At 37.1% G+C, this 24,984-nt stretch overlaps 1 non-coding gene across 8 annotated transcripts in view; it reads right to left on the minus strand.

Moving 5' to 3' along the window:
• LOC110899411 overlaps window positions 1-6,625 on the minus strand; it is a 6,916-nt gene extending 291 nt beyond the window's left edge. The window contains exons 1-11 of one of the 8 annotated variants that reach the window (XR_004877824.1): window positions 6,404-6,625; window positions 3,999-4,201; window positions 3,855-3,906; window positions 3,723-3,765; window positions 3,559-3,637; window positions 3,460-3,485; window positions 2,916-3,012; window positions 2,671-2,761; window positions 1,335-1,633; window positions 697-1,240; window positions 537-609 (exon numbers count right to left, since the gene is read on the minus strand). This is a non-coding gene — a transcript (uncharacterized LOC110899411). Of the gene's footprint in view, window positions 1-42; window positions 271-536; window positions 610-696; window positions 1,241-1,334; window positions 1,634-2,670; window positions 2,762-2,915; window positions 3,013-3,459; window positions 3,638-3,722; window positions 3,766-3,854; window positions 3,907-3,998; window positions 4,276-6,403 lie in introns of those variants that run through there. The other 7 variants (XR_002570253.2, XR_004877827.1, XR_004877823.1 and 4 more) reach the window with 7 other exon arrangements.
• Between the last annotated feature and the right edge of the window lie 18,359 nt (window positions 6,626-24,984).

Genomic DNA, 24,984 nt, shown 5'->3' on the forward strand with positions numbered 1-24,984 from the left:
AGTTAAGCGTCACAATTGACCTTTAAATTGAGAAAATAACACTCATAAAAAGGTCATGTCTGTTATATGCAAACTATTGATGAAAAATACTATTGTACACAATAATTTTAGTAACAAAATGGTCATGAGGCTGATTTTAATTACATTCGTTGATAATATACAGTCAACTCGACATGTTCTGGGCAACACCACACATTCTCGCATTAGAGGACAGGTCAAGCTAAACCGTTTCGAATACTGAAATGTGTCCTCATGACTTTTGTTAATCACCTGTATTAGAGGTAATAAGTATTTTGTAAAGAGATACATTTGATTTGCCAATGGGTTTAGGCATCTTTATTTTAACTTGAATAGACATTAGATGTTGATTCACATAATTACGAAAGATATCATGTAAAAAATTCAGATCAATAGTTTTATTCCAAGTAAATACATGTGAGATGTTCATGTAATCCTATTAGCAAGTTTCAGTGTTTAAATTGAAGGCATATATAAACCATAAATTCAAAGGGAGAAGAAATTTTAGTAGAAGTAACCTGTAGTTGTGACTCCTTCTATAACTATGACTGCGGTCTGCGACGTCGAGGTGGAGATGCAAGTCGCGAGTAACTTCATTCAAGAACACAGCGTAAATGATATAAGAAAACCATCAATTGAAAGCATAAAACATTGAACAAATTAAGTAAATAAATATACCAAAAGAAATAGCAGCAGTCACTGACTGAGAGGCGAAATAGATGAAAAGAGACAATCGTATAGAGTTTGAGGGTGGTGGCACTTGTAGAGAGTATCATGCATTTAACTTAACTGGGAACCTCAAGGGGGCGACGCTTTGAACAAATGATATCACAAAGGCTACACCTCTAATGATCTTATCAGTTCATATATATCTAAAACTTCTACTCTAAGGAGAAGGAAACCTCCCCAAACCTCTTCTCTTTTCCCCTAATGGCATCAAACAATTCAACCGTCACCTTACAAACAAAAACAGTCACAGACATCTTAACACCCATCAATAAATGTTTTTTTTTAATTCCAAAATTTGTTGATTATTGTGTATTCTTGGCCTGTCTTCCAAAGGATCACGAAGGGTACTGGACATCCAGTCCATCACCCTGCACCACTACTGGTTATAACTTCCCATGAATGCAGTCGCGAAATGTGTTGGGCCAAGATACAGAGCAATTACATGTGGTACTGCCTGCGGTATCCCGTCTATAAGGTGGAATGCCAATCCTGACTAAAAAAGCATAACCATGATTGAATATCCATTTTTTTTTAATCTTGAAGCTATCTTGTTTAATGACAAAGAAAAGAAAAGAAAGGGTTCCAACCAGCAAAAGGGGAAAGGGTATTGTAGATATGATGAGCGGCATGGCGTCACTTGTATAGAGATTTCATATCATGCAACTCTTTGCGGATCCAGTAGATGCCAAACTCGACAAAAAGTAAATAAAGACCCAAGTACACATGAATATGTTTATTTTCTATAATCAAACATTATTAAGTATTATGATAATAAGTCGGGTCAAGTTACCTTCAATCTTTGACCATCGGGAGCAACATCTATATCATGAAAGCAACACGTGCCTGTCCACCCCAACCTTTTCAAGGAACTCAAAGCTAGCCAACACTGCAACAATACAAAACTTAATAAGTGTGTTTCTAAGTTGTTCATTTGTTTCATAACATCAGATGTTTGATTTGCATAATTAACATCTCATGTTTATCCCATAAAATATCCCATAAAAGCCTGACTTATGGTTTTTCATAAACATTAAAATTATTAACAATGGTGGCAAATTTACCACACTCAATTACAAATGGGTTGATTCCGCTTATGTTTTTATTAACGGGTTAAAATCAGGAAAAAAAGTAGCTTAAAAGGATATCCGTTGAGAGTCACTCGAAAGGTATTTCAACTGCATATAACCTCCAGAATCACCTTGTTGCAAAAATGAGATTATTAGTGTAACAAAAAGGTTGACTAACAAAGCTTGTGACCTGAGCCGACCTGAACCATAACAAAATTTACCCGTACACAACGCGTCCGACATGCTACCTTGTTACCTCTAAATAAAAAAAAAAAATACATAATTACTCTAAATCACCAATCCCTACCAACATTGCATACAGAGTAGTTTTGTTATGTAGAAATTGTGCAAATAAATAGCCTTTCCCTTTTAATTTTTCAACAGTTGATAAACATTGTTTTGGTTAGTGAAAAGTATTCATGATACCTTATAAATGACCAATCGAACTCTATTAAGTTGGTGAATGGTTAACTTCATTTGAGATCCAAACAACTATAGGGCATGTGGCCAATTTTCTTGTTAACATCTTTTGTATCATTTAATCGCTTAGAGCACCCACAATAGCTGGCCTCAAAAACATGGCCATGTAAGCAGCCTTTCAAAACCGGCAAACCAACTAAAAACACCTTCTCCTCCCTAGATGACGAAACTCATCTCCCTAGATGACAAAACTCATCTGAACCCATCCTTTTAGTGACAAAGCCACTTTTTATGGTACAAATCACCTCTTTTTATATAGAGATACATGATTTGTACACCATCAATATACATATCATATATTGCACATAGCCTTTGTTGAATTTTAGTTGTGTACAAAAACAATTTATCATATGCAACAAACAAAATTGAGGTGTACCTTAGTGCATCCAACACACCACCGATATAGGCATGCAAGAACTCTACCCTCGGAGTGTCCGCCATTGTTCCATTATGGGATTCTACTTGGCCTGTCAAAAAAATCTTTAATTATTTAGTTATTTTTTTCACTTTTTAGTGAAACAGATTCTTTTCACTTATGTGGTCCTAACTAAAACTCTAAAAGTAGGATATAGCATAAGATGAAATAATGCTAAGACTTTATAAGTCATTTGATGTATATACCATTTTCATGGATGTAAATAGGAGGATTTCCATATTCTTCCTTCAGATATATAAGTAGCTTTTGCAGGTCCAATGGAGCCACCTCAAGTGAAGTTACCTTAAAGAAGATGTATAATAAAAATAAAATTTAAATATACTGGACCAAGTGTTACCGCCATGTCAGTAAGAAAGTCCCTGATCTCCATTTCAAGATTACTGGGGTTGTTCTTGACATAATTTGTGGCATAGTGGTTTATGCCAATAAAGTCAAGTGAACCCTTGATTCTCTCTTATTCAAGACTCAAGTTTGGTAACATTTGGAATTCTCTCTGCTAATGAAACAACCTAAGATTGTTTCTTTCATGAACAGAAAGAAAAATGTGTAACGAAATATAAAAAAGTTAATTAACTTCTACACAAACGACAAAGAGGAACATAGCAAACAACACATCAAACTTACATAACAACAACTAAATCGGTCACCGGAGACACAAAAAATAGCTTAAACTAAACAATGAAAACTGATCTAACTGAAAAAGAAACATACAATAGAAGCTAGGCTTACCAAAATTCTTGCACTCCATCTTCTTACTGTAAGCATACCCACCATCACGAAATCAACAACAATTCCAACGAATGAACACTACGATTAAGCTAAACATACCGGTTGGAGCCCTAATAGCCTGACATAAACCATCGCTTGGCTTGTGGTGTTAGGTCGCCGACACCGTGAGCATAAAAATCTGTAACGAAAGATAAAAAAGATAAATTAACTTCTACACAAATGACAAGGAGGAACATATATAACAAACAACACATCAAACTTACATAACAACAACCAGGACATCGGTCACCAGAGAACTCGTCGGATCTTCACCGGAGTTGTAACACAAAAAATAGCTTAAACGGAAACAATGAAAACCGATCAACAAAGAAACATACAACAGAAGCTCGGCTTACCAAAATTCTTGCCGGTGTTAAGCGGGTGCCTCGCGCCGCCTCCGTCTTCTTACTGTAAGCATACCCACCATCACGAAATCAACAACAATTCCAACGATTGTTCATAATGAACACTCAAAGTTAAAATGATTAAGCTGAACATACCTGTTGGAGCCCTGATAGCCTGGAAAAAACCATCGCTTGGCTTGTGGTGTTGTAGTGTTATGTAGCCGACGTTGATTTGGGGAAGAACGGTGGTGAGCGATGACTGGAGAGGCTTTGTGCCGATTTAGGCGGTGATGTGGGTTACAATGGGGAAAAAGGACAGCACGAACACACGCGTCTTCTCTAGAACATGTACACATAACCTAATGCATAAAACTCCTTTTATGCAAAGAGGAACATGTACACATAACCTAATGCATAAAACTCCTTTTATGCAAAGAGTACAACAACTATAAGCCTAAAGTTGTTGCAAATTTATAATTTATAATTTATAATATATAGTTTTTTAAATACTTTTCTTATTTTACTATCATAACAATAATTATTTTCTTACTTTTTAAATTAAATACATTTTCATATTTTTCTTAACTATAATAATTTTTTTTTATCACGGGTTAGAATAAGCTTGGTGTCAACCGGTATCGAAAATACTGGTACGGTCCTGTCCGGTATCTGTACATGAAGGTAAAAATTGGCACCAGCCTGGTACAGAAAACACCAAAAATTGGTATCGAATTGATATTGAAAATCTTTTAGTTCGGGAAATTCGGTACTGCTACGCGGTACCATTTGCCCATCCCTTATCACGGGTAACGTACGAACAACGGTATCGTACAACTTTTTTTGTTGATTTTCTTCAACTTTTTATGATTTCTTTTTTTTCAATGGTAGGGATGAGCTCGGTGCCTACCGATACCAAATCGGTACTGTTACCGAAAATATCGGTTACGGTACCAGTATATGAAGGTAAAAAACAGCAGCGAACCGGTACCAAGAACGCCAAAAGTCGGTACCGAATTGGTACTTAAGATCTTTTGGTTCGGGAAATTCAGTGCCGGAAAAATGTTATATTACATTTTACCTATATTAAAAACAACACTTTTTATTATTATAACAATAGTAAAGTAATATATAGTTTTTTAAATACTTTTATTATTTTACTATTATAACAATAATTATTTTCTTACTTTTTAAATTAAATACATTTTCATATTTTTCTTTACTTTAATTTTTTTTTTTTTTATCACGGGTTGGGATAAGCTTGGTGTCAACCAGTATCGAAAATACCGGTACGGTCCTGTCCGGTATCTATATATGAAGGTAAAAATTGGCACCAGCCTGGTACAGAAAACGCCAAAAGTTGGTACCAAATTGATATTGAAAATCTTTTAGTTCAGGAAATTCGGTACTGCCACCATTTGCCCATCCCTTATCACGGGTAACGTACGAACAATGGTATCGTACAACTTTTTTTGTTGATTTTCTTCAACTTTTTATGATTTCTTTTTTTTTTCAATGGTAGGGATGAGCTCGGTGCCTACCGATACCAAATCGGTACTGTTAACGAAAATACCGGTTACGGTACCAGTATATGAAGGTAAAAAACAGCAGCGAACCGGTACCAAGAACGCCAAAAGTCGGTACCCAATTGGTACTTAAGATCTTTTGGTTCGGGAAATTCAGTGCCGGAAAAGTGTTATATTACATTTTACCTATATTAAAAACAACACTTAATGAATAGTGTTTTATTATTATAATAATAGCAATATTGTTATAAATACAGATATAATCCCTCTTAATTCTCCTCCTAATTCCCCTCTTAAGTTACATTTTGACTACATATATGTTCAGTTATATTTTGACTAATCATTGTATATATATGTGTGGTTGGTAAATTAAAGAGACACACTTCTCATTTTCCTTATTTCATTTCACGTTATCAGCACGTCTGCTCTATAATTCTTTGATTGTTGAAGATCCATCATTCTCTAGTTTGGTGTCTTTGCTAGTTGCTGTACTTGACTCCACTATTTCCATACGTTCAGTTTTTTTTTTCCAGATTCATCCATTCAGGTATGTAACAGCCTTAAATCTCCTATTTATTTTATTTGGATGATATACTTGTTTTTATTAGATAGACACGTACCATGTGCATAGATAGCATATATCTTAGTTTTAAAAAGAAATAAAAAACAACACTGTTTGATTTGGGTTGACAGCGCACACGTCAAACCTGACTGATCTACATCTTCTGATTGGAAATTGATAAGTTTTTTTTATTTGTTTCAAACAAAAACCGGCTGTCATCTTCTTTATAGTCGGGCATTAGTTTAGTTTTGTTTATTTGTTTATCTCATTCTAAAGGATTATACAAAATCATTTTTAGTTAACAAAATCATCAACAACCGTTTCTCTTCCATTCAGAACAAAAGAAACAAGCTTTTAGATCAAGTTTTTTTTAACAAGGAAAAGGGGGTCTTACAAGAATATGTCCGATGGTTACAACTTACAACCATCATATATCCTACCTTGATGTGAATATGGAGATCCCGTTTTTAACGTACCTGCTGCGCCGAAACCCTAAGTTTTGGGTTGCTGATGAAAACCCATTACCGGAGAGTTTATCGATATTTGTTTTTTTTCTCGTTTTCGAGTTCTCTGGTTTGTTTCCGGGAATCCCCATTGTGACGAGCTACGTCGCCACCCACCACACCCATGATGGCGAGTTTTACGCGACAGTTACGGCCTACAACCGTTCATATTAGAACCAGAAGATAAAACCATTGGAGCGATTTTTCTGGAAGAAGTAATGTGATAGCATTTTTCAAGTCGGCTGTTTTGTTTTGTTGAAAGCCCTTATACCCTATCATATATTATTTTATTTTTCCCAATCTATGACTAAGACCACATTTTCCAAACTGATCCAGTGACGGACACGTTTTTTTTTTTTTCCCACTACCGTTATTTTTAATTTTTTTTTTTGAAACTGAAACTCAAAAGTTTCTTTTACATATTTTTTTTTTCTAGCCAACAAAATTAAAAAGAAATTGAGACTATGGTTTTCTCTATATTTAAATGCATTACTCTATAAAATATCTTGTACAACACTATCACATTTGTCCCCCACTAACGATTACTATAATTCATATTATTATTATTATTATTATTTAACGATTACTATAAAACGTCCCTTCAAGAAAAAGCTAAAGCTATGACATTCCTTCGCCTTCATCTTCATAAAGACCTAAAGAGGGAAAACCGTACTATCGAGGACCCTCTCGAGTTATGGAAAAACATTCAAGAAAGATTTGACCACCTGAAGTTGGTCTTTCTCTCTAAAACTCGCTACAAGTGGGTTCATTTAAGGCTACGAGATCATAAGACTGTTAGTGAGTACAACTCTGCCTTTCTTCGCATCACCTCTGAGTTTAAATTATGTGGTGAACAAATCACCGACAAAGACATGATTGAGCAAACTATCTCAACGTTCCATTTATCAAACATGCTCCTGGCGCAGCAATATAGGGAATGGAATTTTCAACAACCGTTTCTCTTCCATTCAGACAAAAGAAACAAGCTTTTTAGATCAAGTTTTTTTTAACAAGGAAAAGGGGGTCTTACAAGAATATGTCGATGGTTACAACTTACAACCATCATATTCTCTACCTTGATGTGAATATGGAGATCCCGTTTTTAACGTACCTGCTGCGCGCGAAACCCTAAGTTTTGGGTGCTGATGAACCCATTACCGGAGAGTTTATCGATATTTGTTTTTCTCGTTTCGAGTTCTCTGGTTTGTTTCCGGGAATCCCATTGTTGACGAGCTACGTCGCCACCCACCCATGATGGCGAGTTTTACGCGACAGTTACGGCCTACAACCGTTCATATTAGAACCAGAAGATAAAACCATTGGAGCGATTTTTTCTGGAAGAAGTAATGTGATAGCATTTTTCAAGTCGGCTGTTTTGTTTTGTTGAAAGCCCTTTATACCTATCTATATTATTTTATTTTTCCCAATCTATGACTAAGACCACATTTTCCAAACTGATCCAGTGACGGACACGTTTTTTTTTTTTTCCCACTACCGTTATTTTTAATTTTTTTTTTTGAAACTGAAACTCAAAAGTTTCTTTTACATATTTTTTTTTTCTAGCCAACAAAATTAAAAAGAAATTGAGACTATGGTTTTCTCTATATTTAAATGCATTACTCTATAAAATATCTTGTACAACACTATCACATTTGTCCCCCACTAACGATTACTATAATTCATATTATTATTATTATTATTATTTAACGATTACTATAAAACGTCCCTTCAAGAAAAAGCTAAAGCTATGACATTCCTTCGCCTTCATCTTCATAAAGACCTAAAGAGGGAAAACCGTACTATCGAGGACCCTCTCGAGTTATGGAAAAACATTCAAGAAAGATTTGACCACCTGAAGTTGGTCTTTCTCTCTAAAACTCGCTACAAGTGGGTTCATTTAAGGCTACGAGATCATAAGACTGTTAGTGAGTACAACTCTGCCTTTCTTCGCATCACCTCTGAGTCGCAGCAATATAGGGGAATGGGAATTTAAAAATATTCTGAGCTAATGTCATGTTTGTTGGTCGCGGAACAAAACAACAAGCTCATACTACAAAATCATTAAATGCGTGTTATGTGATGATTTTTTTTAGACTATATTTTTTTCTTTGTTTGGTTTTTATTTCAACTCTAGTGTGTATTTTATGTTTTTGAACTATTGTTATGGTTTCACTTAAAATCTTTGTGATGTTTGATTCATATTTGTATGATGTGATTTTTTTTACTCAAGCAAGTAGTTTGTTATACTAATTTATTTCATTATTTCCAGAGGAAATATGTTTACAAGCTCCAATAAAGCTATTATTGGTGATTAATGTCTCGTAGATAGTGGTACTACCAACACTATTCTCAAACATAAGAAATTTTTCTCTGAGTTGTCTCCTGCAGAGACACTTGTTGGTACTATTTCTGGTGTATGTGATCTTATAGAAGGCTCTGTAAGAGCAAGCATCATATTACCATCGGGTACTAAACTAATTATAAATGATGCATTATACTCTAGTAAATCAAGACGAAATTTACTTAGTTTTAAAAGTATTCGACAAAATGGTTACCACCTCAAAACAACATCCGAAAATAATATTGAATACTTACAAATTACTTCAAATGAAAATGGTAAAGATACCATTGTAGAAAAGCTAAAAGCTTTATCCTCTGGATTATATTGTACCAATATTACTCCTATTGAATCATACATTGTGGTGAGTAACTATAAGGTACTAGATAAAGACACATTCACAATATGGCATGACCGACTAGGTCACCCTGGTAACATAATGATGAGGCGAATAATTAAAAGTGCAAATGGGCACCCTCTTAAGAATTTAAAAGTCTTGTTATCACAAGATTTATCATGTGTGCCATGCTCTCTAGGCAAACTCATTACTCGACCCTCACCAACTAAGTTGACACAAGAAAACCCCTCATTTTTGGAAAGAATCCAAGGGGACATCTGTGGGCCCATACATCCTCCTTGTGGTCCATTTCGCTATTTCTTAGTCTTAATTGATGCCTCATCGCGATGGTCACATGTGAGTCTTTTAGCTACCCGAAATGTAGCATTTGCCCGACTATTAGCCCAAATCATACACCTGAGAGCTCATTTCCCTGACAATCCAATTAAAACCATACGAGTGGATAATGCAGGAGAATTCACATCCCAAGCTTTTAACGATTATTGTATGTCGATTGGGATAAAGGTTGAACATCCAGTAGCTCATGTTCATACACAAAATGGTTTAGCTGAATCATTAATTAAACGATTACAAATAATCGCTAGGCCTCTCCTGATGAGATGCAAATTGCCATCTTCTGCATGGGGACATGCTATTCTACATGCTGCTGCACTAATCCGGTTAAGACCAACTGCCGATCATGAATACTCCCCATTACAACTGGTCTCCGGAAGAGAACCAAATCTGTCCCACCTCAAAATATTTGGTTGTGCGGTATATGTACCGATATCGCCACCACAACGTACCATTATGGGACCACAAAGAAGACTGGGCATTTACATCGGTTTTAACTCCCCATCTATTATTAAATATTTAGAACCATTAACGGGTGACATGTTTACAGCACACTTTGCTGACTGTCAGTTTAATGAGACAGTATTCCCAGTCTTAGGGGAAGATAAGACTAAAGAAAGACTGGTAACACAAGAGTTAACATGGAATGCATCATCATTATCGAATCTCGACCCCCGAAGTGGTCAATGTGAATCTGAAGTCCAAAAGATTATACATTTACAAAGAATCGCAAATGAATTACCAGATGCATTCACAGACACAAATAGGGTGACAAAGTCACATATACCAGCATCAAATGCACATGCTCGAATTGAAGTAATCCCAGAAGCGATTACCATACAAAGAAAACGTGGGAGACCAATAGGTTCCAAAGATAAAAACCCACGTAAGAGAAAAGAGCAGAATAAATCAGTTGATGAAAATTTAATAACTGAAACCCTAGAAGAGGTAAATGTCCCAGAAGAGACAAATATAACTCCAGAGGAAAATGAAAATCCATAAGACACACTGGTACCAAACGAAAACGAGATCTCTATCAATTATGTACAAAATAGTGCAATATGGAACCGAAATGAAACACGTGTTAATGATATATTTGCATATGCTATAGCAACGGATGTAATCAATGAAAATGATTATGTACCTAAAACTCTAGAAGAGTGCATGCACAGAGTTGATTGGCCAAAATGGCAAGAGGCCATAAAGGCTGAGTTAGGTTCGCTTGAAAAGCGAAATGTTTTTGGACCTGTAGTCCGAACACCCATAGACGTCAAACCAGTAGGTTATAAATGGGTGTTTGCTATAAAAAGAAATGAAAAGAATGAGATTGTACGATACAAGGCACGTCTTGTAGCACAAGGGTTTTCCCAAATCCCAGGAGTTGATTATGAGGAAACGTATTCCCCTGTAGTGGATGCGATAACCCTTAGATTTCTAATTGGCCTTGCAATCTCAGAAGGACTTCAAATGAGACTTATGGATGTCGTCACTGCATACTTGTACGGGACACTAGAAAATGACATCTACATGAAAATCCCTAAAGGATTAAAAATGCCCGAAGCATTAAAATCAATACCTCGAGACATGTGTGCTATAAAGCTAAAAAGATCTTTATATGGTCTTAAACAATCTGGCCGTATGTGGTACAATCGGCTCATTGAATATCTTGAAAAAGAAGGATACAAGTCTGATGTAATTAGTCCATGTGTTTTTATAAAAAGATCACTCTCAAAATTCACTATAATAGCAGTCTACGTGGATGATATAAACATCATTGGGGCTCCTGAAGAGATAGAAAAAACTGCTAATATATTAAAGAGAGAATTCGAGATGAAAGACCTTGGCACAACAAAATTATGTCTCGGCCTGCAGTTCGAGCATTTGCGCAACGGTACATTCATACATCAGTCAAATTACATCCAGAAGATGTTAGTACATTTTAATATGGACAAAGCTCATCCGTTCAGCATACCCATGGTTGTCCGACCGCTAGATCCTCAAAAGGACCCTTACCGCCCTCAAGAAGAAGGCGAAGAAGTACTTGGTCCAGAAGTACCGTACTTAAGTGCGATCGGTGCTCTTATGTATCTTGCAAATAACACGACACCTGATATTGCATTCTCGGTACATGTACTAGCGAGATACAGTTCAAACCCAACACGTAGACACTGGAATGGAATAAAACACATATTCCGATATATTTGTGGGACACAAGACTTAGGTCTTTTCTACCAGAAAGATCAAAAGTCCTAGCTTGTTAGGTATGCTGATGCTGGATATCTATCAGATCCACATAAAGCAAAATCTCAAACAGGTTATGTATTCACATATGGTGGCACAGCAATTTCTTGGAAGTCAACTAAGCAAACACTTACAGCAACGTCATCAAATCATGCCGAACTAATTGCACTATATGAAGCCGGTCGAGAATGCGTGTGGTTGAGATCAATGATTACTCACATACAAGAAGCATGTGGATTAGAACAGATCAAGAAGGAGCCGACAATTATTTATGAAGACAATGCTGCTTGCATAGCTCAGATCAAAGAAGGTTACATCAAGGGTGATCGAACAAAGCACATTTCACCAAAATTCTTCTCAACATATGACTCGCAGAAAGAAGGGGAAATTGATGTTTGCCAAATCAAGTCAAGTGAAAATTTAGCTGAATTATTTACAAAATCTTTACCAAGAAACAGTTTCGAGCAACTATCACACAAGATCGGTCTCTGTTACGCCCTAATTCGTATTTGTCAAAAGTCGCAGCGGAAATTCGTGCCATAAAATTTCTTTCATTACAAACGTCTTGACTTACTTGAAAGTTCGTTTTAAAATGTATCTTTTACAAAGATAAAATATAAGTCATGTTTACTAATAGTACATACTTAATTATTCCCGTACAATCTATCTCGTGACTCGGTCTTCGATTTCTAATTCTTGTGATAATTCGCCCGTTATCCGTATAACCTGCACTCACCACATACATTCATAACATTAGTACACATTATATAAACAAGATTCATTCGCGTACACTTCACATTTCGTCATCTTTCAAACTTTAAGCATTTCATATGCGTATCCATTTCCTGGTGAGGCTTCAATAATGTACCTGCATTACTTTTCATTCTCAAGGTGCACCATTAATAACATTAACCCTCAACGTGACTAAATTATGCATACATGCGTAATTACATACATACATACACATCTACATGCGTACATATCTTCCCTACAATTTTTACATACGTGTATACTCTCATACATGTCTTATTACATACATACATATACTTCTACATACGTACGTACCTTTCCTACATCTTTACATACCTGCATACGCTCGTACATATCTTTATACATACATACATACACATCTACATTTGTTCATACCTTTCCTACGTCATTACATACATGCATACCTTTATGTACACGTGCTAGATCGCGCGTACCTCTTACATAATCATACATTATTTACATGGGTATTAGACTTAGCTTTATAGCTCATAAACATCTAAGGAACCATCAAAATCATGTTTGGAAGGTCCGCCGTAGACCACGGATGACAAACCGAAGCCTACGATACATAAATTAACTTAAATAACAAGATTTCAGCTTTTGGAACTTGGGGAGGCCATCGCCGACGCCCCTAGGGCCGTCGGCGACGGGCCTTGCATTTGCCCGTAGCCCAAAAACCCGTAGACAGGAAATTAACCCGTCAGCACAAAAATTCACTTTCTGGAGCCCGTCGGCGACGCCCCCATACCCGTCGGCGACGCCCTCTAGAAACTGCAGTTTTCTGCAGTCCCGTTTCGTCATCCGTACGCACTAAAACACGCATAACTTTTGAACCGTTTACCCGTTTAACCTCCCGTTTCTTCCTACATGCTTGTAAATTCATATTCTATCATATCAACTTAAAATCCTACCTCCAGATTAAGGAAATTCTTAACTTATGTGCATTCGACATATTACCCTTTTCTAACTATTTGACCCGTTCGTGCATTTATCAACATAATCTGATTACTTAACCTCGACTCCTCATGAACCTTTTAATATCAACGTCATTTATCATAGAGGATTAGATTCTTGGATGTCTTACCTATTTTTAACATATTTTTGGTCAGAAGCTTACCTTGACCCGTTATGGGTATTTATGCATTAAGTAGTTTATAACATACAAAAACATACTCCACATTTTCATGCTTGACCAAAATATTATACTAATCGAATATCTTGATTCCAAACGACTTCTAAGGTTGTTTGCCCGATATACCTATCAAGGGCATTTTAGTCAATTATGCTATATCCTTAATAACAAAGGAATTTCTTGCATGAGTAACCAATCTCACTACTTAGCTACAATTTCTTAATCACACCTGCCTAGCTTGGATCAAACTAAGATCCGTTTAATACTTTATTGACATCATACAACTCATTCCTATTTGACCTCAATTATCACATATAATTAGATTGCATATAACATCACATAACAACTAAGAAGTGATTTCGGAATCACTTACCTCATGCATCCGTGTTCATATTTGTTTCCTCGCCACTTCTTGACCCGTAGTCTTCCGTGCTTGATTCCGTCTCGACATGATCCCTATACTTCCATGTCATCGAAATCACATTCTTATTAGCATACACAATCGTGCATGATAACGATCATATCGATCACATAATTCATACTTGACGTCTATAGTCACTTCTAATAAGCATAATACATGTAACCAAGTTCATGTCATTTCAAACTCATGTAATCTGTCGTGTCATCGTATTAAACACACGCACGTCTAACACGTTATTGGCCTAACTCATGACACATATTTATTCCTAAACCTTACAATAGCATTCATAAGTCGAACCATACCATTCGCATATTCGTTGACTTTTCAGAAAGTCAACCATCAAGCATACAAATTTCCAACTCAAGAACATATGTCCATATAATTACTTGTCTATGTACACACACATACACGTAATTCATTCCATTCATACTAGTATTTCTATAACTCCACAACTAACACTATAACACGTATTAAGCTAACCTTATACTATTCCAACAATGATTCTTTTTAGGACTCTCATATGCTTCACATATACTTCAAGTTCACAACTAGCGGATCAAACCACCACATGGTGTGCATCACATCATTTAAACGCATAGTGCAAGCCATTAGTGCACACTTCTACCCGGGAATGAAATCAACAAAATCTCCACATGGAGTCAATCTAACACGTCTTCTTCATAGTAGTTTACTACAAACACATCATTATCACTCTTTATACATATTGACCCACAACTTGCATACAATTTCCTATATTATTGTCACATAGACATTTCATCAAACACTTGGTGTGCGTACTATCATCTAAGCATAATGTACAAGTAATTAAAGCATGTTTTTCCCTAGTTCATCCATTGACCCACATAAGCATTCTCGACTTCTCATTTCACCACCATGAGCATATACATATTATTCTAAATCATCTATTCATCAAAATATCATCAACATTAATCTAATTTAGCATGTAGAATTTCATAAATTTTGATCATCTTTGACACACAAGTGGGTTTTATCCTAACTCATCATCATAGAGAAATTCAAGCATAATTTCAATTTCTACATGTTCATATCATCATGCATTCGTGTTTGATTCCATACGGATTCACAATTTCACATAACCCACTAAATCAAACATTACCAAATCATGAATTTTGACTTACTTGATGTCAAGAAAACTTAAGGAAGCATGAATCTAAACTCATGCATCAAAGACCTAGCCTTAATCCTCCTTAATTTCTTGGATTTCTTGCAAAGCTTGATGGAGAAGGGTTTCCCCCTTCCTGCTCTTTGTCCCGTACGCACACACACATACCCACAAACTAGTCTTTTTTTTTTATTAGATTTCATTCCACATTTATACATTTAGCCCCTTGACTTTTAAAGTTTGCTCATATTACTAATTTTCCACACTAACTTGGTCTCTTTTCTTTGTTTAACTTAGTTACACACTTATATTTAAGCTTACTATCATTTTCTTACGGTACCGTTTTACGGTTACCGTTTTCCGTCATTTAACATCATGAAAATAATATTATTTTATAACATACGAAATTTGGGGTGTTACAAGTCTACCCCCCTTAAAGAAGGTTTCGTCCCCGAAACCTCTCTCATTCCCACATTTACCTTTCTATTGTACTCATTCAATGGGCACACTACAACATAGCTCATTCGGGGTCTTTGCATAAAAATCTTAACGATGAATAAATATAATCGTACGAATTTTTCTTATCTTCTTAAATTAGGTAAGTTACTTTCATAATCCCATGAAACTCAGAATCTGTTCCAGAGCTCTTATTAGTGTCTTTTACTTTATACTACTAGCTCTTAACGCATATCCTCACTAGCGTTTCATTCATCGAATTTATTCCAATTGTATACAATTATTAATCGTGCAAACCCAAGTCTATGGCTTGTTTCTAACTTCCTATTTACGCATATTACATTCATTTATTTACTAATCGAAATAATTCGATTATTTCATACTACTCATACCTCATATACTATCCTTCATTTTGTTCGCTATGAGCTATCCTACACATTCCATTACCCTCATTACCTCTGATCAGCTTTAAGCTCATAGGAAGGGTCGATATATTATCATACGCCTACTGCAATCATTCGAAGACTTATTATTACAACCAAAATCACCCTTTTTACACCTACTTATCCGTACTTAACATGAAGACTAAGCATTATTTCCGTGGTTACTATTGTTATCTATGTCATGCATATCTTTTCTACAATGCCTTGTTCAAATGAACATGGCCAACAAGCCGAGCATCAAGGTTAGCATTTCTTATCGATACTTGTCGTTTCTTATATTCTATCAGAGTTTCTACAGTTACGATCCCTCAATTCAGTATCACCAGTTCGCATAGAAGTATTATTCAATATGTAACTTTCTATTTAACATCCACATATGAGCTTTCTTCTTTCTTACACATTCGACTACCCAAATAATTGGGTTCGGCATAAACACTCTCAAAGAGAGTTAAGCATACACATTCGACTACCCAAGTAATTGGGTTTGGCATAAACACTCTCAAAGAGAGTTAAGCATACACATTCGACTACCCAAGTAATTGGGTTTGGCATAAACACTCTCAAAGAGAGTTAAGCATACACATTCGACTACCCAAGTAATTGGGTTTGGCATAAACACTCTCAAAGAGAGTTAAGCATACACATTCGACTACCCAAATAATTGGGTTTTTCGCTTTTAACATAAATTCTTCTTTCTATCCGTATAACGGATTAAGCTTCTAGCATTCATTAGAGTATTCAAAGTCACCCGTTCAAAACGGATGGTAGCTTATTCTTGCTCGACTTGTTTGCTAGAACCGGTCGGCTCGCATAGCTTATCATAACCTTCGTTAGCATAACCAAATCCGCAATGGTTTGCTATTTCGCATTCGCTACAACATAGCGCCCACCTGCTACCCAGTTCTACCGGGCATACCTGCAATAATTGCCACGGTCTCACGAACGTCATATGCTTCTTGCGTACTGGCCAGGTGCGCAATCCACACACTAGTTTCGTGCCTTCGTGTAATCATCGCCTTATGCCCGAGAGATGGGCTTCAGTTTCGTGCATATTTCTAAAACTTCCCCAAGACCACATCATGGTCTTTCGTTTAATAATTACCCTCCCAAGGAGACCCCTTCTTTTTTTTATTTTGACGTCGGTACTCATACATATTAGTATTGTGTACCTGGGGTTAATTTGCCTATTTGCACCTTCGCCCGCCTTGGCGTTCATCCTATTCTGCATTCACGGATCACCCTCTTCAAACTCTTAAGCTTACCTTGCACATAACATACTATTAGTTTCCTTCAAATACATAATCTAATACATACTTACATTCGCTTTTGCATTTAGGCCTCGATCGAGTCTTAGATTGTACGGGTTCTTGGTCACGAGAGCACACCGGTTTGAGTTCAAGTATTTACCTCCTGTTACTTGATTCTCTCAAACCAGGGCTCTGATACCAACTTGTTACGCCCTAATTCGTATTTGTCAAAAGTCGCAGCGGAAATTCGTGCCATAAAATTTCTTTCATTACAAACGTCTTGACTTACTTGAAAGTTCGTTTTAAAATGTATCTTTTACAAAGATAAAATATAAGTCATGTTTACTAATAGTACATACTTAATTATTCCCGTACAATCTATCTCGTGACTCGGTCTTCGATTTCTAATTCTTGTGATAATTCGCCCGTTATCCGTATAACCTGCACTCACCACATACATTCATAACATTAGTACACATTATATAAACAAGATTCATTCGCGTACACTTCACATTTCGTCATCTTTCAAACTTTAAGCATTTCATATGCGTATCCATTTCCTGGTGAGGCTTCAATAATGTACCTGCATTACTTTTCATTCTCAAGGTGCACCATTAATAACATTAACCCTCAACGTGACTAAATTATGCATACATGCGTAATTACATACATACATACACATCTACATGCGTACATATCTTCCCTACAATTTTTACATACGTGTATACTCTCATACATGTCTTATTACATACATACATATACTTCTACATACGTACGTACCTTTCCTACATCTTTACATACCTGCATACGCTCGTACATATCTTTATACATACATACATACACATCTACATTTGTTCATACCTTTCCTACGTCATTACATACATGCATACCTTTATGTACACGTGCTAGATCACGCGTACCTCTTACATAATCATACATTATTTACATGGGTATTAGACTTAGCTTTATAGCTCATAAACATCTAAGGAACCATCAAAATCATGTTTGGAAGGTCCGCCGTAGACCATGGATGACAAACCGAAGCCTACGATACATAAATTAACTTAAATAACAAGATTTCAGCTTTTGGAACTTGGGGAGGCCGTCGCCGACGCCCCTAGGGCCGTCGGCGACGGGCCTTGCATTTGCCCGTAGCCCAAAAACCCGTAGACAGGAAATTAACCCGTCAGCACAAAAATTCACTTTCTGGAGCCCGTCGGCGACGCCCCCATACCCGTCGGCGACGCCCTCTAGAAACTGCAGTTTTCTGCAGTTCCGTTTCGTCGTCCGTACGCACTAAAACGCGCATAACTTTTGAACCGTTTACCCGTTTAACCTCCCGTTTCTTCCTACATGCTTGTAAATTCATATTCTATCATATCAACTTAAAATCCTACCTCCGGATTAAGGAAATTCTTAACTTACGTGCATTCGACATATTACCCTTTTCTAACTATTTGACCCGTTCGTGCATTTATCAACATAATCTGATTACTTAACCTCGACTCCTCATGAACCTTTTAATATCAACGTCATTTATCATAGAGGATTAGATTCTTGGATGTCTTACCTATTTTTAACATATTTTTGGTCAGAAGCTTACCTTGACCCGTTATGGGTATTTATGCATTAAGTAGTTTATAACATACAAAAACATACTCCACATTTTCATGCTTGACCAAAATATTATACTAATCGAATATCTTGATTCCAAACGACTTCTAAGGTCGTTTGCCCGATATACCTATCAAGGGCATTTTAGTCAATTATGCTATATCCTTAATAACAAAGGAATTTCTTGCATGAGTAACCAATCTCACTACTTAGCTACAATTTCTTAATCACACCTGCCTAGCTTGGATCAAACTAAGATCCGTTTAATACTTTATTGACATCATACAACTCATTCCTATTTGACCTCAATTATCACATATAATTAGATTGCATATAACATCACATAACAACTAAGAAGTGATTTCGGAATCACTTACCTCATGCATCCGTGTTCATATTTGTTTCCTCGCCACTTCTTGACCCGTAGTCTTCCGTGCTTGATTCCGTCTCGACATGATCCCTATACTTCCATGTCATCGAAATCACATTCTTATTAGCATACACAATCGTGCATGATAACGATCATATCGATCACATAATTCATACTTGACGTCTATAGTCACTTCTAATAAGCATAATACATGTAACCAAGTTCATGTCATTTCAAACTCATGTAATCTGTCGTGTCATCGTATTAAACACACGCACGTCTAACACGTTATTGGCCTAACTCATGACACATATTTATTCCTAAACCTTACAATAGCATTCATAAGTCGAACCATACCATTCGCATATTCGTTGACTTTTCAGAAAGTCAACCATCAAGCATACAAATTTCCAACTCAAGAACATATGTCCATATAATTACTTGTCTATGTACACACACATACACGTAATTCATTCCATTCATACTAGTATTTCTATAACTCCACAACTAACACTATAACACGTATTAAGCTAACCTTATACTATTCCAACAATGATTCTTTTTAGGACTCTCATATGCTTCACATATACTTCAAGTTCACAACTAGCGGATCAAACCACCACATGGTGTGCATCACATCATTTAAACGCATAGTGCAAGCCATTAGTGCACACTTCTACCCGGGAATGAAATCAACAAAATCTCCACATGGAGTCAATCTAACACGTCTTCTTCATAGTAGTTTACTACAAACACATCATTATCACTCTTTATACATATTGACCCACAACTTGCATACAATTTCCTATATTATTGTCACATAGACATTTCATCAAACACTTGGTGTGCGTACTATCATCTAAGCATAATGTACAAGTAATTAAAGCATGTTTTTCCCTAGTTCATCCATTGACCCACATAAGCATTCTCAACTTCTCATTTCACCACCATGAGCATATACATATTATTCTAAATCATCTATTCATCAAAATATCATCAACATTAATCTAATTTAGCATGTAGAATTTCATAAATTTTGATCATCTTTGACACACAAGTGGGTTTTATCCTAACTCATCATCATAGAGAAATTCAAGCATAATTTCAATTTCTACATGTTCATATCATCATGCATTCGTGTTTGATTCCATACGGATTCACAATTTCACATAACCCACTAAATCAAACATTACCAAATCATGAATTTTGACTTACTTGATGTCAAGAACACTTAAGGAATCATGAATCTAAACTCATGCATCAAAGACCTAGCCTTAATCCTCCTTAATTTCTTGGATTTCTTGCAAAGCTTGATGGAGAAGGGTTTCCCCCTTCCTGCTCTTTGTCCCGTACGCACACACACATACCCACAAACTAGTCTTTTTTTTTATTAGATTTCATTCCACATTTATACATTTAGCCCCTTGACTTTTAAAGTTTGCTCATATTACTAATTTTCCACACTAACTTGGTCTCTTTTCTTTGTTTAACTTAGTTACACACTTATATTTAAGCTTACTATCATTTTCTTACGGTACCGTTTTACGGTTACCGTTTTCCGTCATTTAACATCATGAAAATAATATTATTTTATAACATACGAAATTTGGGGTGTTACAGTCTCCGTAGATTGAAAGATGTTTGTTGAATTCGGGGGGAGAATTATACACAATGTACTCTTTTTCCCTTAACTAAGTTTTGTCCCATTGGGTTTTCTTAGTAAGGTTTTTAATGAGGCAGTACAACTGATCCAGTAGTATCAGTTTATTATATAGGTTCTGAAGTATCTATTTAATATCATCCTGAAGTATGTTATTAACTGTGTATAATAAATAATAATATATATCTGAGGGGGAGTGATGTGTGTAAAATGCAACATATAAATCACATCAATTAAGGCATAAAACTAACCCTTTTTAAGTACTAATGTTGGAAAAAGAGTGTTTTTGTCTTCCTTTTGTATTTTCAGGATGAAATGAGCTCAAAATCACAAAAGAAGCAAAAAGACAGCTAATTCTACCATAAATACAAGAAAAGGAACAAAAGTGGACTGCCCGGACCCTCAACGGCACCTCCCAAGGCAAAGGAGAAGAAACAGAGTCTGAACACGCCCCGTGTCCAGCGAACACGGGGGCGTGCCCAGGAAGCAGCAGAAAAGACAAACCAGTAGAAGCTTCCATTGCCCACCACGGGGCCATGTCCAGCGAGCACGGGGGCGTGGTGAAAGTACAGCAGGCGCATTAATTGTAATTCGCAATTACAATTAATGAAGTGAGAGAATGTCAGACGGGCACGGGGCCGTGTCCAGCGAACACGGGGCCGTGTCCAGCCTTCTGTTCAGCCTATAAATAGAGGAGCTTGGCTTCATTCTCTCTCATCCCTTGGCACACCACCTCTCTCACACTTCATCCACCACCCACCACCACCATAACACCATCATCCACCACCATCATCCATTGTCCATCGTAGAGTGTGTGAGTCGTCTCGGGATCCAAGATTGATCGTAAGAGTTCTTGACAATCAAAGCCATGTTTGCCTAAGTCTCTTACATCACTTGGTGAAGACAAGTGTTTAGTATAATACTTTTTATTTTTAATCTTTTGCACTTTTTATTTGGTTTTGTATTAATGACTTTAATAACTAGTTACTTATGTTGAAGGTGATCTTTCCTTATCGTTTGTCCGTGGTGTCTTGGCATTATTTTACTGTCTATATAAAATAAAAGATTTTCACCATTCATATCTCCACGGTCTATATGGAGGTATGTTGGCTACCTGGTCGGGGGTTAAGGGAACGGTTTGGTAAGGGTCTTGCCCTTGTTCAGCGTTTAGAGGTCCTGCTTGGGACCTGGATCAAATTTAGTAGGATCTCCTTCAATGCCCATAGGTATTGGATGGCGGGGATCCAAACTCTTTGACCCCCTCATAAGTTAACTACTATTAATACTATAACCCGGCTATTTAGGACTGTATCCCTGCTGACTCAGACTACTTAGCCGAGGGTAACGTCACCGCCAGAAGCGGGGCCTACCACAATTTGCATTAATAACTTAATTCATTATCTTTCAATAATCTGACCCTTTAGGATTGTATCCTTGCTGACTCAAACTACTGGGTTGAGGGTAACGTCGCCTTCAAAAGAGGGGCCTACTACAATAACTAAGATAATCTCTTAAACAAGTGCAAAAGTGCGAAAATAATCAAAGGTTATACTAATACACGTGTCGGATCCAAGTGATTCATCTTGTCTATCTGTTTTTATTTTATTTTTATTTTCAGCATTTAGTTAGTTTTTATTTTCTTAATTTAAAACATTTTTCAAACCTTTTTGATTTGATTAGACGTTGAGGATAAACCGGTATTAAAAGCTCTTGTGTCCTTGGACGACCTCGGTATCTTACCAACACTATACTACGTCCACGATGGGTGCACTTGCCCATATGTGTGTTTAGTGTTAGTGAATATCGTGTTTTATAAATTTAAAACTTGGCTAAAAGTGTAAAAAGGGGCTTAAATATACATCAAAAATATAACACACTTCACGCACATCAAGTTTTTGGCGTCGCTGCCGGGGACACAAGGATTTTAAGAAAGTTAGGAATCAACGGCCTAATCATATTTTTATTTTTCTTTAATTTTTTAGGATTTTTTTTTCTTGGATTTTTAGCTTCTGCAGAGCTCAACACGGGGCCGTGCCCGCTGAACACGCCCCGTGCTCAATCATTGGAACTGGCAATCCTGTTTTAAATCAGACAGTAGGCTGAACACGGGGCCGTGTCCACTCAACACGCCCCCGTGCCCAAGATTCAGTTGCTGAAAACAGAACCGTTAGATCCCGGCGGTTGGTAATTTCTGACACAAACATGAGTGATAGTAATTCTTTTTACTTTCGGCACTCTTATGGTTTGTGGTGTCGAATATGTGGAGGCGAACATGAGGAATTAAAATGTTTTTTCCTCACTTATAGGCCCCAATATATAGACCCACCGATTCCTTGTAACCTTAAGAGGGGCGAAAGTAAAAATAAGCACTATTTCTCCCTCGAATGCGCCCAGCCAGATATGCTAGGAGAAATGCTCCTTGATGAGTTATTTCAACTAGAAGAACTACTTCTCAATTGGTCAAAAGAACTTAGGAAGGATTTTTTAGATCCATCCCAAGATGATGACCATGAGGAAATGTTGGAACCGCATTCCGACAACCTCGTTGCTCCCGAAAACACCTTCTTACCTAGAAAAGACGCGGACGATAGTCGTCCCTGTGCCGATTGTGCCGTGAAGGACTCCCCATCGACTTCGTTCGATGCATACATAGACCTGAGCGATTCGGCATACACCTTCTTTAACGAGAGCCCGGGAAAGGGTTGGACTTGTCCACCTAGAATGAAAATAGGAATTACCCTCACCGACAACCTCTTGCGTTCTCGCCTTAGTATAGGACAATTAAGGTATCTTAGGCACTTTGGGGTTGTTCCAACAAGTCAAGAGCCACCCGATATCGATTAGCTCCTTAGTAAAGACAAAACTCCATAAAACAGCCTGCCGACACGGGGCCGTGCCCGGTCAACACGCCCCCGTGCTCACTCAGAAGATTCTCTGCTGATTCTGTCAGAATACGGACAAAATGTGTCAGGATTTTCTCTGCACACGGGGCCGTGTCCAGTGTGCTGTCGTTTTCTTTAAATGCAGCCTGAATCCTGCTCATTTTTGACCACTTCACCAAGCAGAGATTCCTGGGATCTTCACATATACCATCCTAGGTAAGTGCTAAAAGAAGGTTCCTAAGGACCATCTTGTCTTTTCCACTTTTGTTCATTTCTCCTTCTTCCAAAAATTTTTCAAACCTTACCTCCATGGAAGCTTGGAAACCCATGATTCCAACCTTCTATGAAAGGTTTGTAGGAGCTTTTTCTACGGATTCTTGTCTAAAGTTAGTTCTATAACTTTGTTTTAAATTATCTGAGCTTAAAACACAATAAAAGTGTATTAAAATAATTTAAAAACCTGGAATCGATAGACAAAAGAATCCTGCAGACAGCTGAACACGGGGCCGTGCTCACCGAGCATGGGGCCGTGTTCGAGGTACTGTTTTGCAAAAGTTTAGTTATCCTCGGTTTATTTCGCAGAAAATGGCCAGCAGAAACAGCGGAACATCTTCAAGAAATAACCGAAATGGAAGGAGATCGTCCACGGCGGAGGATTCCCTAGTAAACTACGTTTACGCTTTGAGGGAAGCCATAGACGAAATGACGGGGGTAGAGGAAGCATTGGTGGACCGTATTAATCATCTGACGGTAGGTTTGGAGGGCTGCCTTCGAGAAGTAAACCTTCTGCACAAAGGTTAAACCTTCTCGCTTCCCCGCCTTTGGTTCCAGTGATAACCCAAAGGGCGTGGAATGTAGTACCCGAGGTCATCATTCCAGCCGAATGGCACGCCATGCACCAAGTACCTCAACCAAGGGTGGTGCAAGGAGTCCCGGTGAGCGTTCCTCCTCGAGACACGGAAGAGAATGAAGCTACCTTCTACCTCCCAAGAGAGATAGAAGAATGGCTTTGAGTAACAACCGAGGAGTCATCGGCTAGGGAGTGTTACTACATCGGGAAGCTATTCCCGAAATTTTCTTAAATAAGTAGAACCCTTATGATAACCTTATGTATCCCTTAGTTATTTAGCTAACTTAATGTAAT

This window comes from Helianthus annuus, chromosome 13 (genome assembly GCF_002127325.2).
Source record: "Helianthus annuus cultivar XRQ/B chromosome 13, HanXRQr2.0-SUNRISE, whole genome shotgun sequence".
In the NCBI taxonomy this organism is placed as follows: domain Eukaryota; kingdom Viridiplantae; phylum Streptophyta; class Magnoliopsida; order Asterales; family Asteraceae; genus Helianthus; species Helianthus annuus.